At 37.3% G+C, this 16938-nt stretch overlaps 1 pseudogene across 1 annotated transcript; it reads right to left on the reverse strand.

Annotated features, from left to right (window-relative positions):
- Window positions 1–7748: 7748 nt before the first annotated feature.
- LOC144581938 (cytoplasmic dynein 2 light intermediate chain 1 pseudogene) lies at window positions 7749–9137 on the reverse strand (annotated as a pseudogene). Its single transcript, XR_013533414.1, has one exon. The product of XR_013533414.1 is annotated as a cytoplasmic dynein 2 light intermediate chain 1 pseudogene (transcript).
- Between the last annotated feature and the right edge of the window lie 7801 nt (window positions 9138–16938).

Raw genomic sequence — 16938 nt, forward strand, 5'->3', positions numbered from 1 at the left:
CTCCAGCATCTGTTGTCTCCTCATTTTTTAATGATCACCATTTTAACTGGTGTGAGATGGTATCTCAATGTGGAGTTAATTTTTGTATAAGGTGTAAGGAAGGGAGAAAGGGATCCAGATTCAGCTTGAATATGGCTAGCCAGTTTTCCCAACACCATTTTAAAAATAGGGAATCCTTTCCCCATTGCTTGTTTTTGTCAGGTTTGTCAAAGATCAGATGGTTGCAGATGTGTGGCATTACTTCTGAAGCTTCTATTCTGTTCCATTGGTCTATACCTCTGTTTTGATACCAGTACCATGATGTTTTGATTACTGTAGCCTTGTAGCATAATTTGAAGTCAAGTAGCATGACACCTCCAGCTTCGATTTTTTTGCTTAGCATGTCTTGACTATGCAGGCTCTCTTTTGGTTCCATAGAAGTTTAAAGTGGCATTTTCCAATTCTGTGAAGAAGGTCATTGGTAGCTTGATGGGGATAGCATTGAATGTATAAATTACTTTGGGCAATATGGCCATTTTCAAGATACTGATTCTTCCTAACCACGAGCATGGAATGTTTTTCCATCTGTCTTGTCTCTCATTTTCTTGAGCAGTGGTTTGTAGTTTTCCTTGAAGATGTGCTTCACATCCCTTATTAGTTGTATTCCTAGGTATTTTATTCTATTTGTAGCAATTGTGAATGTGAGTTTACTCATGATTTGGCCCTCTGTTTGTCTGTTATTGGCGTATAGGATTGCTTGTGATTTTTGTGCACTGATTTTGTATCCTGAGACTTTGGTGAAGTTGCTTATCAGCTTAAGGAGATTTTGGGCTGAAACAATAGGGTCTTCTAAATATACAATTATATTGTCTGCAAATAGAGACAATTTGATTTCTTCTTTTCCTAATTGAATACTCTTTATTTCTTTTTCTTGCTGATTGCCCTGCCCAGAACTTCCATTACTATGTTGAATAGGAGTGGTGAGAGTGGGCATCCTTGTCTTGTGACGGTTTTCAAAGGGAATGCTTCCAGTTTTTGCCTATTTAGTATGATATTGGCTGTGGGTTTATCATAAATAGCTTTTATGATTTTGAGAAATGTTCCATTGTGGTCTCCTTCTTAATACTAGAATCCTTTAGATGTGTATGCCAAATATATTGACTGGTATGTATGTACTACCCATGTGCTTGGCACATATAGTACATGTTCTGTAAATATTAATAGGCAAGAGAAATAATGAAAGAACAAAAAGAAATAAAGAATAAAGAAAAAAAAAGGCGGATGGGCCTTACTGGTGCATACTAAGGCGTTCAACAAATGTTTTAAATGAATATGAATGATAAAACACATGCAATGGTCACTTCTAAAAATGTGATTTGTCTTGAGATTAAACTACTGCAAAAAAGTTTATCAACATAGCAGAAATTATTCAAATTCAACTCACTTGGTTGAGGGAGTAATTTTAAAAATGACATGCAAATTTGTGAAGTGTTCCATATTTTAAAAAATTAATGAAGGGCTGGAAACTAATACTCTATATTCCATAACTTTGGGAGGCTGAGGCAGGAGGATTTTTTGATGCCAGTAATTCAAGACCAGTGTGAGCAACATAGTAAGACCCTGTCTCAACAATAAACAAATTTAAAAATTAGCCTGGCATGGTGGCATCTGTTTGTAGTACTAGCTCCCTGTGAGGCTGAGGTGGGAGGATCACTTGACCTCAGGAGTTCAAGTTTGCAGTGACCTACAATCATGCTGCTACACTCCAGCCTGGGTACCAGAACAAGACCTTGTCTCTACAAACAAAACAAAACAAACAAAACAGGACAATGAAGTCAAAGAAATTCAATGAAGAATTTTAAACAAAAGTTGTATCTTAAAAAACAGCGATTTTTCAATCACTCTATATAATTACAGAGATAAACAGTGGAGGTGTGGGAAAAAAATTAGTATCTTTTCATGAACAAAAATTGACAGCATATCTGAGTATCCCAAGTTACTTGCTTTATGTTCCATCTTTAAGAGTGAACTCCCTAGTCTTAATAGGTGTACTCCATTCCACTGTTCACAGTCATGAATTCAAAGTCTGAAAATTAGATAGCTTCTTCTTCCCTGCAACAAACCTGTGAACAGTATCATAAATTACTTTCACCCAGGGCAATGACACAATAACTGTTCGATGGTTCAGCTAAGATTGATAATATGCTTCAGAGAGCTAGAGATAAAGACTTTAGATCAATGATTTATAGATGTAGATTCATGTGCATTTTTCCAGTATCTCAATAATACATTATGCAGCTGGTCTTTTGCTGTGAATTGCGGGAAGATATATTGGACCGTATATCAGACAGAGAAAAGCAACAGCCCTTTTGCTAAACATGAAATCATGATCCAATTTCTGTAATAAAAAGTGATTCAGTGATTCTCCTACAACTTTTTGTATTTGGAAGGCTAGGTGAATGAAGATTATATGTAATAGAATTTACCAGTGACATAATACTCATATGCATAGGTTTATAAAAAATAATAGTAAGAACATCCTTTTTTGCCAAGTGTACACAATTTATTACATATTTTTAAAATATGATTTAAGGGCCACAAAAATGCCCTAAGATTGAAAGGGCATGGGGGAATGAGGCTCCATTATGTTGTAGGGATTTTTTTGGTATATGAATAAGTTATATGGTGGTTATTTCTAGGATTTTGGTGTACTCATCGCCTGTACACAATTTGTAGTCTTATCTCTCACCCTTCTTCCACCCTTTTCCCCAAGTCTCCAAAGTTTATTGTATCATTCTTAGGCCTTTGCATCTTTGTAGCTTTGCTTCCACTTATGAGTGGGAACATACAATGTTTGGTTTTTCATTCTTGAGTTGCTTCCCTTAGAATAGTGGTCTCCTACTCCATGTATATATATATATATATATATATGTGTGTGTGTGTATATATATACACACACAATATTCCGTGAGATATATATATATATATGATGTATATATATATGATATACATATATGATGTATAATATATGATATATATATGATGTATATATATATATATGATATATATATTCTATTTTATATATATCCACACACACATATATATATCCCAGATATATATATATCTCCCAGATAAACATATATATCCCAGATATATATATATATATGTGTGTGTGTGTGTGTGTGTGTGTGTGTGTATGTGTATATATATGTGGATAAATAAATTGTGATGTGTATATATATGTATATCACAATTTTATTCCTTTTTATGGCTGAGTAATATTTCATGTGAGATATACATACGTCACAATTTATCCACTCATTGATTGATGGGCATTTGGGCTGGTCCATATTTTTGCAGTTGCAAATTGTGCTGATATAAACGTGCATGTGCAAGTACCTTTTTCATACAATGACTTATTATTTCTCTCTTTAGATACCCAGGAGTAGAACTGCTGGATCAAATGGTGGATCTATTTTTAGTTCTTTTTTTTCAAATGTATTTTTATTTTTATTTTTTATTTTTAGTTCTTTAAGGAATATCCACACTGTTTTCTATAGTGGTTTTACAAGTTTACATCCCCACCAGAAGTATAAAAGTGTTCCCTTTTCAGCACATCCATGTCAGCATCTATTATTTTTTAATTTCTTGACTAAGGCCATTCTTGCAGGTATAAAGTGGCATGCATTGTGGTTTTGATTTGCATTCTTGTGACCATTAGTGGTGTTGAGTATTTTTTCATATATTTGCTGGTGATTTGTATATCTTCTTTTAAGAATTGTCTATTTATGTCCTTAGCCCACATTTTGATGGGATTTTTTTTTTCTTGCTGATATTTTGGAGGTCCTTGTAAATTCTGGGTATTTGCCTTTTGGCAGAAGTATAGATTGCAAAGATTTTTACCCACTCTGTGGGTTTTCTATTTACTGTACTGATCATTTCTTTGGCTGTGCAGAAGCTTTTTATTTTAATTCAGTTACATTTATTTATCTTTGTTTTTGTTGCATTTACCTTTTGGTTCTTGGTCATGAAGTCTTTCCCTAAGTCAATATCTAGAAGGCCTTTCCAATGTTGTCTTCTAGAATTGTTATGCTTTCAGGTCTTAGATTAAAGTCTTTGATCCATCTTGAGCTGATTTTTGTATAAGGTGAGAGATGGAGATCCAGTTTCATTTTTCTACATGTGGCTTGTCAATTATCCCAACACCATTTGTTGAATAGTGTGGGTTTTCTCAACTTTATATTTGTGCTTGCTTTGCTGAAGATCAGTTGGCTGTAAATATTTCACTTTATCTTGGTATTCTCTATCCTGTTCCCTTGGTCAGTGTGCCTTTTTAAAATATAAATACCATGTTGTTTTGGTGACTATGGCCTTATAGTAAAGTTTGAAGTTGGGTAATGAGAAACCTCCAGATTTGTTCTTTTTTCTTGGTCTTGCTTTGGCTTTGGGGGCTTTTTTTCTTCTTTCTTTTTGTTCTATATGAATTTTATGATTTTTTTTCTAGATCTGTGAAGGATGATGGTATTCTGATGAAAATTGCATTACATTTTTAGATTGCTTTTTTTTTTAATTTTTGAGATGGAGTCTTGCTTTGTCATTTCAGCTGAAATGATGTGATGGTGTGATCTCAGCTCACTGCAACCTCCACCGCCCAGGTTCAAGACATTCTCCTGCCTCAGCCTCCCAAATAGCTGGGATTACAGACATGCACCACTATGATGGCTAATTTCTGTATTTATAGTAGAGATGGGGTTTCACCATGTTGGCCAGGCTACTCTCGAACTCCTGACCTCAGGTGATCTGCCTACCTCAGTCTCCCAAAATGCTGGGATTACAGATATGAGCCACCTCACCCAGCCTGTAGATTGCTTTTGGTGGTATGATCATTTTCATGGTATTGATTCTACTCATTCACAAGCATGGGATGTGCTTCCATTTATTTGTGTCATCTACAATTTCTTTCAGCAGTTTCTTTAGTTTTCCTTGTAAAAGTCTTTTACTTCCTAGTTACATATTTTCCCAAGTATTTTATTTTTTCTGCAGCCTTTATAAAATGGGGCTGAGTTCTTAAATCATTCTCAACTTGGTTACTATGGGTGTATAGCAGAGATACTGAGTTTTGTACATTAATTTTGTACCCTGAAATTTGCTGATCTCGTTTATCATTTCTAGACACTTTTTGGATAAGTCTTTAGGGTTTTCTAAGTATATAATTATGTCATCAGCAAACAGTGACAGTTTGACATCCCCTTTACTGATTGAGTGTCCATTATTTCTTTCTCTTGTCTGATTGGTGTCGCTAGGACTTCCAATACTATGTTGAATAGAAGTGGTGAAAGCAACCATCCTTGTCTTGTTCCAGTTCTCAAGGGGAATATTTTCAACTTTGCAATTCAGTACAATATTTGGTGTGGATATGTCATAGATGACTTTTTGTTACCTGAAGCTATGTCCCTTCTATGTCGATTTAGCTGAGGGTTTTAATAAAAAAGAGGTGCTTGATTTTGTCAAACGTTCTTCCTGTGTCAATTGAGATGATCATGTAACTTCCATTTTTTATTCTGTTTGTGTAGTGTATCACATTCATTGACTTGTGTATGTTAAACAGTCCCTGTATCCATGGAGTATTGCATCTATGTTCATCAGAAATATTGGTATGTAGTTTTCTTTCATTGTTATGCCCTTTCCTGGTTTTGGTAGTAAGGTGATACTGACTTCATAAAATGAGAATGCAGTGAAGAGATCCAACCAAATGTGGAGGAATGAGTTCAGAGACCCTTGTAAACAAGTAATCTGGCCACTTTTTTTTGTATAGCAGCTGTTCTGTGCTAAGAGTTGTTGGGAATGGGTAACATATAAACAAGGAACAACAAACTGCAGAAGGTGGCAGGAGGTCTCTGAGGAGGAAGGCCTCTTCATGCCTCATGTTCCGGTGCAGGGTGACGTAGGCTCTGTTACCATAAACATTATGTTCAAGCATGTAAATCCCCTTTGTAGCACTAAGACATAGCCAGATTTGTAGGCTCCTTGTAAGGCCCGCATTCCATCAGCTGCACATAGATAATAAGCTAAAGATAACCACATGTTCTTGTTTTCTGAAACTCCCAAACCACCACTGTTATCAACCCTTAGAATGACACACCAGTTCTGGTTCACTGATTTGGTTCCACCTCACCGATTCACTCCACCATGACACTCTCGCCATTATGACTCCACCCCTGCCCTGTAGATTAAAGTGATTGTAATCAACAAATAATGTGAATGATCAGAGCTCGGGGACTTCACTGTCACCTCCAGAGTGATGAAGTGATGATGGTCTCCTAGTCCCACTTTTTCTCTTAATCTGTCTTTTTCTCATTCCTTTGTCACCACCGAACTTGGGGTACCCATGGGTGATGTAGGGTTGGTTCCCTACATTTTGGTGCCCAATGTGAGGCTCATGGATCCCTACGTTCTGGCACCCAGTGTGTAGGGCTCATGGATTCTCTACAAAGATTCCACTTCAGCCCCCAGTCACCTTGAACTCTCCAAAAAAGGCAAGGATCTAGGTGGATTGTATGTTTCCAGGAATTTATCCATCCCCTCTATGTTTTCTAGTTTATCTGTGTAAAGGTGTTCATAGTAGCCTTGAATGATTTTTTTGCTTTTCTATGGTATTGGTTATAATATGTCCCATTTTGTTTATAATTGAGATTGTTTTGAATCTTCTTTCTTGTTTTCTTGGTTAATCCTACTAATGGTCTATCAATTTTATTTATATTTTCAAAAACAAGTTTTTCATTTCATTTACCTTTTGTATTTTTTTCTTTTTCAATTATATTTAGTTCTGCTCTGATCTTGGTTATTTCTTTTCTTCTGCTGAATTTGGGTTTTGTTTGTTCTTGTTTCTATAGCTCCTTGAAGTGTAACCTTAGATTGTCCATTGGGCTCTTTCAGACTTTTTGATGTAGCATTTAATGCTATGAATTGCTCTTAGCAATGCCTTTGTTGTATTCCAGAGGTTTTGATAGCTGTGTCACTATTATTATTCAGTTCAAAGAATTTTTTTTTTTTTTGAGACGGAGTTTCGCTCTTGTTACCCAGGCTGGAGTGCAATGGCGCAATCTTGGCTCACCGCAACCTCTGCCCCCTGGGTTCAGGCAATTCTCCTGCCTCAGCCTCCTGAGTAGCTGGGATTACAGGCACGTGCCACTGTGCCCAGCTAATTTTTTGTAATTTTTAGTAGAGACGGGGTTTCACCATGTTGACCAGGATGGTCTCGATCTGTTGACCTCATGATCCACCCACCTCGGCCTCCCAAAGTGCTGGGATTACAGGCTTGAGCCACCGCGCCCGGCCCAGTTCAAAGAATTTTTAAATTTCCATCTTGATTTTATTGTTGACCCAATGATCATTCAGGAGCAGGTTAATTTTCATGCATTTGCATGGTTTTGAGGGTTCCTTTTGGAGTTGATTTCCAATTTTATTCCACTATGGTCTGAAAGAGTACTTACTACAGTTTAGATTTTATTAAAATTTTTGAGACTTGTGTGGTCTATTACAAGGTCTATCTTACAAAACGATCCATGTGCTGATGAATAGAATGTATACTCTGCAGTTATTGGGCAGAATGATCTATAAATATCTGTTAAGTCGTTTGTTGTAGTGTATAGTTTAAGTCCATTGTTTCCCCGATGATTTTCTCTCTTGATGACTTGTCTAGTTTTGTCAGTAGAGCATTAAAGTTCCCCACTATTGTTGTGGTGCCATCTACCTCATTTCTTAAGTCTAGTTTTTTTTTTTTTTTTTTTTTTTTTAGAGGTAAGTAGAAGATTATTTTATTAAAAAAAAATTACACATGGTTCTGAAATATTTTTTTCCTTTTAAAAAGCTTCAAGGATATGCACTAGTTCAAGAAACCCGGCTTGTCCTTTAACAAATTATACAGTTTAACTTTCTTCACATATTGTCACAATAGTTAATTCACAATATAATCTTATTTGGATTTGGAAAAGAAGACACAATAATTGAATTAGGTTCAAGAATCAAGTTCGATTTGTTTCCAAGACTTGGAAGAATTTCTTTTGTACTGTTCCAGTTCCTGATCCTTCTGAATTCTCATCTCATCTACTTCACTTTCAGCATACTGAGGATCTCTCGCGGGGTCCTTGATATCTTTCAGTGTGTTAATACTCTTTGGTGGAAAGAGCTTTTCATATACTTTTTTCCACAACTCCATTGGTGAGTGGGCATGAAGCTTTCCAATGTCATTTTCAGGAATGGGAGAAGATCCTATTTGACTGAAAGAATCCAATCCTGCTGTGATAAACAGTGGTTTATTCTGATCCACACATATTGATTTGCTTTTGTCAATGCCAAATGCCAACTGGTTGATAACGCCACGTATTTTTAGTAATAGAGCTTCTGATTTGCTGGTAAACATTAATGATGCTCCATAATAATGTGCAACAAATCGAAGTGTCTTGCATATTACCTTTCTCTTCTCAGACTCAAAATCCTGAAAAATATCATATTTACTTCCGATAATGACCAGAGGTACTGGAAATGGGTCAATTATTTCACGATCAGGATGGTCCTTCTGCATATTATTCCAGATCTTCTGTCTCATTTCAGAAACTGCTTTAGAATTCATCTTTCCCAGTTTCATTATCACCTTGTCTACATGGCTTTTTGTGGCTTGCAAGAGATTTTCCATGGTGGGCCAAAGATCATTAGGTTTTGAAAGATCCAGAACGAGAACAAGAGAAAACATCCGTAAGGTGTCACTTGTGATAGGTATGCTGATTAAGTCCAATAAGGAGATTCCTCCACCCAGTTCCCAAAAGTGAGCAATATCTTTTGGTGTGTTGTGCCCTTTTGCTCTCCTTCCATATGTATACTCCAAAGCTAAGGTTGATTTTGGTGGCTCATCTCTGTCAAGACACCTTAGAATAATAGTAGTCTTTCCCGCATTTTTACTGCCAATGAAGAAAACAGATTTTTCTCCAAATTCTACTCCATCACCTTCACTTCCATTAATTCCTTTTTTTTCCACTTCAGCTTTTGCAATTTCCCAGAGAGTTTCACTGGGCATCGTGGCCTGGTTGCCGCAAACGTCACGGGCTCAGTGTTGGGCCCAACCTGGAAGCAGGCGTTGAGTTCTGCAAGTAGTCCGGGAGAAGTCTAGTTTTACTTGTTTTATATATTTGGAACCTTCAGTGTTAGGTGCATATATATTTATGATTGTGATATTTTCCTGAGGGACTAGTCCTTTTATAATTATATAATGTCCCTCTGTCTTTTTTTTTTAACTGTTATTGCTTAACATTTGTTTTGTCTGCTTTTGGTGGCCAATTGCATGGAATATTTTTTTCTACCCCCTTATCTTAAGTTTATGTGAGTCTTTGTCAGGTTAGTCCCTTGAAGACATAAGACGGTTGGTTGGAAAATTCTTATTCATTCTGCCATTCTGCCACTATGTACCTTTTAAGTGAGCATGCAGGTCATTTACATTCATTTGCTAATCATAGAACCATGCTGACTGACCTATCAGAAATCCATCCTGCCTATTTTAAGTGGGTTCTCAAAGCTACTTGAATATCTTATTATTCATTTCTACATGATAGATTAGTCTGTTTCCTATAACTTAAGTTCCAAATCATCTCTTATCTGCTCCAATCCTCTTGTCTAACTTTCCTAAACACTCTAGATCCTCAGGGAGTTCTGCCTTCTTGTTTAAGGAAGACATCAATATTGAGACTTAAGCTGAAACTCCTACTTCACTTAGTTTTTTTTCATCCATTTATTAGGTATTCTTTGCTTGTGGGACAGGGAGGAGGTAATCTGTATCACCAATGAATTCCTATGGCACTTTGCTTCACTGATACACTTACATGTTTATTATGCTGTAATTATTTGCTAACACAGTTATGTCCCCTTTTATATTATAGACTTATTGTGTACCAAGGCCCAATCTTATACGAATGACTATCTTTCACAGAGCCAAGCATTTTACACAAATAATTCTCAATTAATATTTGTTAAATGAATATAGTTAGGAATAAATGACAAAACTCTGACTTCCATCATCTTGGTCTTTGTTTCAAAATAAAAACAGTGTAAAGATATTCTACCTACTGTATAATCTATTATCAAATTCAGAGATCAATAAAAGGACAGCAAAAGCTGCTTTGTGTAATAGATCTCAGAGAAGGAAAGTTTAACATAAATTGATAAAGATCAACGATTCTAATATCAATTAACTAAAACTTTAAAAATTATCTTCATGTAGCTAAATTCCTCAAGCCATTATATGCCAAAGTATGCATTTGGGACACTGGTGTCAGTAATGATGTTGAAGGTGTTTTATAAGAAGAGTTTTGTGATCAAGAGGGTGTGTTAAATAGTATAATCTTAAAGAATCTAAGAACACCTGCAGAAAAAAAAGGCAGTCTCATTTAGCCCAGCATTTCTAGAGACTAAAGGACTCTATTTTGTAATTCATCTATTACTATCGAATAGAACATTAGAATTTAATATATCTCAGTTTGGGAAATTCCACCTAAAAGGAACTCGAAGTGAGTAGTATGGCTTCGTTTGACTCTGACATCTTCTAAAACAAACCTTGGATCTCTTTTTTGCCGTTAATTAGCTTATTAAAGTACTTCATTGAACATCAGTCAAGTATCCACCTTCCTAAAAGAAACTGTGAATACCATACAAGCAAAAGGGGCATAGTCCCCTCCCTCATGAGATTTAGCTTAATGAGGATGCAATAATTATTTCTAAGATCTGAAGAAATAGTAGACTCAGTAGACAAAACTTTAGGAGACAGAACATTCCCCATAGAGAAAAGAACATGTTCAAAGGCAGCCTGGCAGAGGGAAGGGCATGGATATTCAAGACGAGGGCTGGAGACAGAGTGCATGAGGAAATGGTGAAGATAAGACTGGAGAGGTACGTGGGGACAGAGCCCTACAGAGCACTGCAAGCAAAGTTTTTAAAAATATGTTTTTATTCTAAAACAAATTGGAAATCATTTAGTTATCAGCAACAGCAAAGTGATGTGCATTTTTAAAAGAAGACCCCAGCTGCAATGAGAAAAATTTTGACAGAGTCAAGAGAGGATATGGGCTGATCAGTTAGAAAGAGTAATTTAGTAATTTCAGCAAGAAATAATAAGAATTTAGTGTTATGGACTGAAATGTGTCCCTCGCCACCACCCCAAATGCTTATGTTGAAGTCTTACATCCCTAAACTCCTTGTGACTATATTAAAAACAGGATCTGTAGGGAAGTGATCAAGGTTAAATAAGGTCATAAAGGTGGATCCCTGATATAGGGATGCTGGCATCCTTATAACAGAGGAAAAAGAATACCAGATATCTGTCTCTCTCTGCCATCGAAGACACACCAAGAGAGTGGCTATTGAAAGCCAAGAAAAAGAGATTTCACCAGAACCAGATTTCTGCCAGAATCTTAAGCTGGGACTTTCCAGCCTACAGAAATGCGAGAAAATAAAAGTGTGTTATTTAAGCCATCCAGTATATGAAATTTTGTTATGGCATATCAAGCAAACTAAGACACTTGGAGTAGAATATTAGCAGTAGAGATGAGGAAGCATGTACTGAGATACATAAGATACCTAAGAGAAAAATCAGTACCACTTGATTATACGGAAATAGAGGGAAGGCCAAAGGTGAACTTTGATTTTTGACTCATTTGTTTCCTCTTATACTTTTTCCTCTAAAATATTCACAACTCTTTAATGCTGACCTTTGTTTCTCCTTTATATCATGTATACAACAACTGTTTGTTTTTCTACATTTCCATGTTTCCTGAAACCTCAGGGCCTTTGCATATTCTGTTTCTTTTGCTTCAAATATCTATTATCCCATTTTATCTGACTGGATAATTTCTACTCAACTATCCTTTGTTACAGTCGTCAAGCATCAGAGTCTGATATTCCTCCAATATGTCCCCTGCATACTTACCACTTGCCATTTCAACTGTTAATTCATCTCTTCTCCCTATAACAATGAGAATATGTTGTGATATTTTAGAGAAGGTGATACTTAAGATAAATCTTGAAGGAAGGATAAGTAGTAGCTAGCCAGGCAAAGAAGGGGAATAATGGCTATTCTGTTCATTTTCCTGTCTATGAGAATTTCTATATTATAACAATGGGTATGTGGTAAACCCAATAGATATTTGTCGACTGAACTAATGAAGGAATGGATCTAACACACATTTGCATAATTTTTCAGATCTTCTGTCATGTACTTAAGTTGATCCACAGATGCCCTTGTGATTGTTTTCTTAATTGTATACTTTAAATTGGTCCTCAAAATGTCTTCTCTTACCAAAACCAAAACTGTTCATTGTGTGAATCAATGTTAAAATGGGAGTTAAAGAGAAAGAATAATGTACTTTTAAAATAAATAAACTTCTTCAAATTATAAAATAAAATAAAACTCTTTGATAAAGTATTTAGATGTAGAAAACTATAAGGCAGAAAGTGACCTGTAGATAACCTTGCCTTCTAATTTGAAACATATCTCACCATAATTTCAACTATGTTTATATATACACACTTTTATCTTTCTACAAAAATAGAAAGTGATAAATATGATGTTACATATAGATGATTATTTTTACTTAAGCATACATTATGGGCATCATGTCATTTCAATAAAGATGAATATGCATCATTATTTTTATTGACTGCATAGTAATACACAAAATCTAGTAGTATTTAGTAGTACTAAAATCTTCTTTTAGTAATTATTTAAGCTATTTTCATTATTTGCCTTTATAAATAATGCTGTAATCTGAATATTCATAAAACATATGATACTTCTCACACATAATAGATACCTCAATAAATATTTTTTGAGTTTTATATTAAAATTAGCAATTTTTATTAACTTTTAGCTTCAGCGATACATGTGTAGGTTTTTTATGTAAGTAAGCTTATGTCATGGGAATTTTTTGTGAAGATTATTTCATGACACCGGTACTAAGCCTAGAACCCAATAGTTGCTTTTTGTTTTGTTCCTTCTCCTCCTCCCACCCTCCATTCTCCAGTAGGTCTCAATGTCTGTTGTTCCCTTCTTTGTGTTCATGTGTTCTCATTATTTAGCTCCCATTTATAAGTGAGAACGTGTGATATTTGGTTTTCTGTTCTGGCATGATCTTGCTACAGATAATGGCCTCCTGCTCCATCTGTGTTTCTGCAAAGGATCTGGTCTCATTCTTTTTTATGGCTACCTAATATTACATGGTGTATATGTACCATATTTTCTTTATCCAATCTACCATGGATGGGCAGTTCGGTTGAGTCCATCCTATTTTGCTATCGTGAATAGTGCTGCATCTGTATTTACGATACAACAATTTATATTCCTTTGGTTATATACCCAGTAATGAGATTGCTGGGTCAAGTAGTAGTTCTGTTTTTAGCTCTTGTGGAATTACAACACTGCTTTCCACAATGGTTGAACTAATTTATAATCTTAGCAATAGTACGTAGTCATTCCTTTTTCTCTATAACTTCAGCAGCATGTTATTTCTTGACTTTCTAATAATAGCCATTCTGACTGGTGTTAGGTGATATCTCATTGTGAGTTTGACTTATATTTCTCTGATCAATGATACTGAGGTTTTTTTCATATACTTTTTGGCTGCATGTATGTCTTCTTTTGAAAAGTATCTGTTTTACACACACACACACACACACACACACACACACACACTTGAAGCTGAATGAGGACTCCAGGGACTATGTTTACAACAAGCGATTCTCACCTCCAGTCATACTATTAATATTAGAGAGGAATGGATACAAAGTAAGCTGTCAATATCAGATTCTCTTTCCATTTTTGGTATGGTCATGTTCTGCCCCCTTTTTAAAGAAACATAACAGCTTTTGCCCATTCAGTATGATGGTGGCTGTGGGTTTGTCATAAAGTGCTCTTATTGTTAATATTTTGAGATATGCTCTGTCAATACTTAGCATATGAGAGATTTTAACATGAAGAAATATTGAATTTTATTGAAAGCTATTTTGCAGCTCTTGAGATAATCATGTGACTTTTGTCTAGTTCTATTTATGTGTTGAATCATATTTATTGATTTGCAGATACTGAACTAACCTAGCATCCCACAAATAAAACCTACTGGATCATGGTAGATTAGCCTTCTGATGTGCTGCTTCTTTGGTCTGCTGGTATTCTGTGGAAGTTTTTCCATCAGTGTTTATCAAGGATATTGGCCTGAAGTTTTCTTTTGTTGTTGTGTCTCTGCCTGGTTTTGGAATGGATGATGCTAACCTCATAGAATGGGTTAGGGAGAAATCTCTCCTCAGTTTTTTGGAATAGTTTTAGTAGAAATGGTACCACATCTTCTTTTATTTCTGGTATTTGTATCTGGTGTAACTCAGCTGTGAATCCGTCTGGTCCTGGGCTTTGCTTTTGTTGTTGGCTAAGCTATTTATTACTGATTCAATATTGGAGTTGTTATGAGTCTGTTCAGGGAATCAGTTTATTTCTGCTTCAGTCTCAGGAGAGTGTATGTGTCCAGGAATTTACCCATTTCTTCTAGATTTTCTAGTTTGTATGCAGAGGTGTTTATATTTGCCTCTGCTGGTTATTTGTATTTCTGTGGTGACAGTGGTATTATCCCTTTTTTGTTCCTAATTCTGTTTATTTGGATCCTCTTTTCATTAGTCTAGTTAGTGGCCATCTAGTTCTTCAAAACACTAGCTCCTGGATTTGTGGATCTTTTGAATGTGTGTGTGTGTGTGTGTGTGTGTGTGTGTGTGTGTGAGTCTCCTTCAGTTCAGCTCCAAAGCACTTCCTAGGGCCGTGGCGGTGGGATCCCTCCTCTTTCCCACTTAGCAGCAGCAGCATAGGCAGTGTGGCAGGGTGCATGCTTTTTGGCCACGGCTCGCAGGTGCAAATGCCAGTTTCCATGTGGGCGTTAGTGGCAGTGGCAGAAGAGTTACGGGCGTTGTGAGACCCCACCAGGGACTGTGTGTGCATTCATCTGGATGGTGATGTTAGCACGGGGTGGGGCACTGGTGTGTGCAGTACTGCGTGCTCCCTCTGCACGTGCACGCTGGCCGCGATAGCCGCTTAGTGAAAGGACAGATCCCCTGTTCTCCACTCATAGCTTCATGACTTGCAGGTGGCAGTCAGTGTTGGGGCAGAGCCTGTGTACTTGTGAGGAAAGGGCTGGCGGGCTCCCTGTTGCCAAGGACAACGGCGGTGCAGCGGGGTGTGGGGGTTGGGGTACACTCAGGCCAGCAGCGGTGGCACCGCAGGGTTTAGGTGGCACATGTACGATGGTGTGAAAGGGAAGACACGGTCTGCCCATGCACACACATGCGAGCAAAGCAATGTAGGGCGTGGCCATAGGCAAATGCATGAAGATGAAGCAACACAGCACAACAGTGGCTGCCCTGTGGGGAGGGCCAACTGGTGCATGCCTGCGGGCAGCTCTGCTGGAGCATTGAGGCAACGTCCACCAGTACAGGAGCTTGGGGCCCCAAAGAGGTTCCTAGGCTCTGTGCTGTAAGTCTGTGCAGCCAGGCTTGGGCCCTGAGAGGGGCCAGCCCACTGTGGGTGCTCAAATTGAACTGGCCGCTTCTCAAGAGCAAGGTTGACTAGCAGAGTGCAGGCCCCACAGTTCCTCTAGTGCTAAAGTTTCGCATAATAGCAAGTCGAGCCTTAGGGATATGGGCATCCCTGGCCGTGCTCCACTACTGAGTTCCACACTGGCTGGAGTTGTGCCCCTACCACTTATCTAAGAAGCACTCCCTGCCAAGTCAAGTTTCCGTGGTGGTCAAGGGGTCTCTTCCTGCTGAGACTCCAGAGTCCGGTGAGGACAGCAGTTGCTCCTTGCTTGTTCAACTCATGCCCTCTGCGGGAGTCCTTGGGAGCCAGGATTGAGTGGTGGTGCACAGTAGCCCCATGCAGGGTACCCAGCTTCCTCCCGCTTCAGCTTAGTATCTAACTTCCCTCCTTGCTCTCAATGCTTTTCCTCTGAAGATCTGCTAGGAGTGGCCAGTCTTCACAATGTCCCCGTCCCTCAGTAGGAGATGTTCTTCCTGACTCCGTCTAGTTGGCCATCCCGGAGCAGGAGTCAGGATTTCAGTATAAGCTAAAAATCTATTATCCTAAACTCATTCTATTTTTTTTTTTTTGATGAAACTATCTCAGGAAATAATCTAATTCATTTAAAAATTGACCTTAGTGATAATTCCTCATAAAGGGCTGACAGTAAAAATAGACTGTTGTTTACAGTTCAGTTCGTCTCCTGTCTTGTTAGCAGTGAATGAACATTTACCAACAGTATTCTCATTAGCCATAGCTGCTATTTTGAATAATGATAATGACTACTAACACTTAAAAAACTCATATTAATTAGAAGAATAAGATCCATATTTCTCAATCATCCCAAGATTAAGAAGAATAATTTCTATGGTTTGAATGTGTCCCCTAAAGTTCATGTACTAGAAACTTGATCTTGAATGTGGTGTATTAGAAGGCGATCTAACAGAAGGTGTTTTGAGTCAGGAGTGCACTGCCCTCATGAATAAATTAATACCATTATCATAGGAGTGTGCTTGTTATCATGGGAGTTGGTTTCTTACAAAAAGATGATTGGGCCCCCCTTACCTTACTCTCTCTCCTGTGATGCCTTTTGCCATGTATAACATAACAAGAAGCCCTGACCAGATGTCATGACTTGGTTTTGAAATTCCCAGCCTCCAGAACTGAGAGGAAATAAATAGATTTCTGTTCCTTAGAAATTACCCAATCTCAGGTGTTCTGTAATGGCAGAATAAAAAACTCACACAGTAATACTATTCTGTGTGTGTGTGTGTGTGTGTATGCACATGTATATGTGTACAGATGTTAACATACTCTGCTGGTGAAAATCTGAATTAGAATAACTTTATCGAAGGCAAAATTGGCAA

The sequence above is a fragment of the Callithrix jacchus genome, chromosome 3 (assembly GCF_049354715.1).
Source record: "Callithrix jacchus isolate 240 chromosome 3, calJac240_pri, whole genome shotgun sequence".
NCBI lineage: Eukaryota > Metazoa > Chordata > Mammalia > Primates > Cebidae > Callithrix > Callithrix jacchus.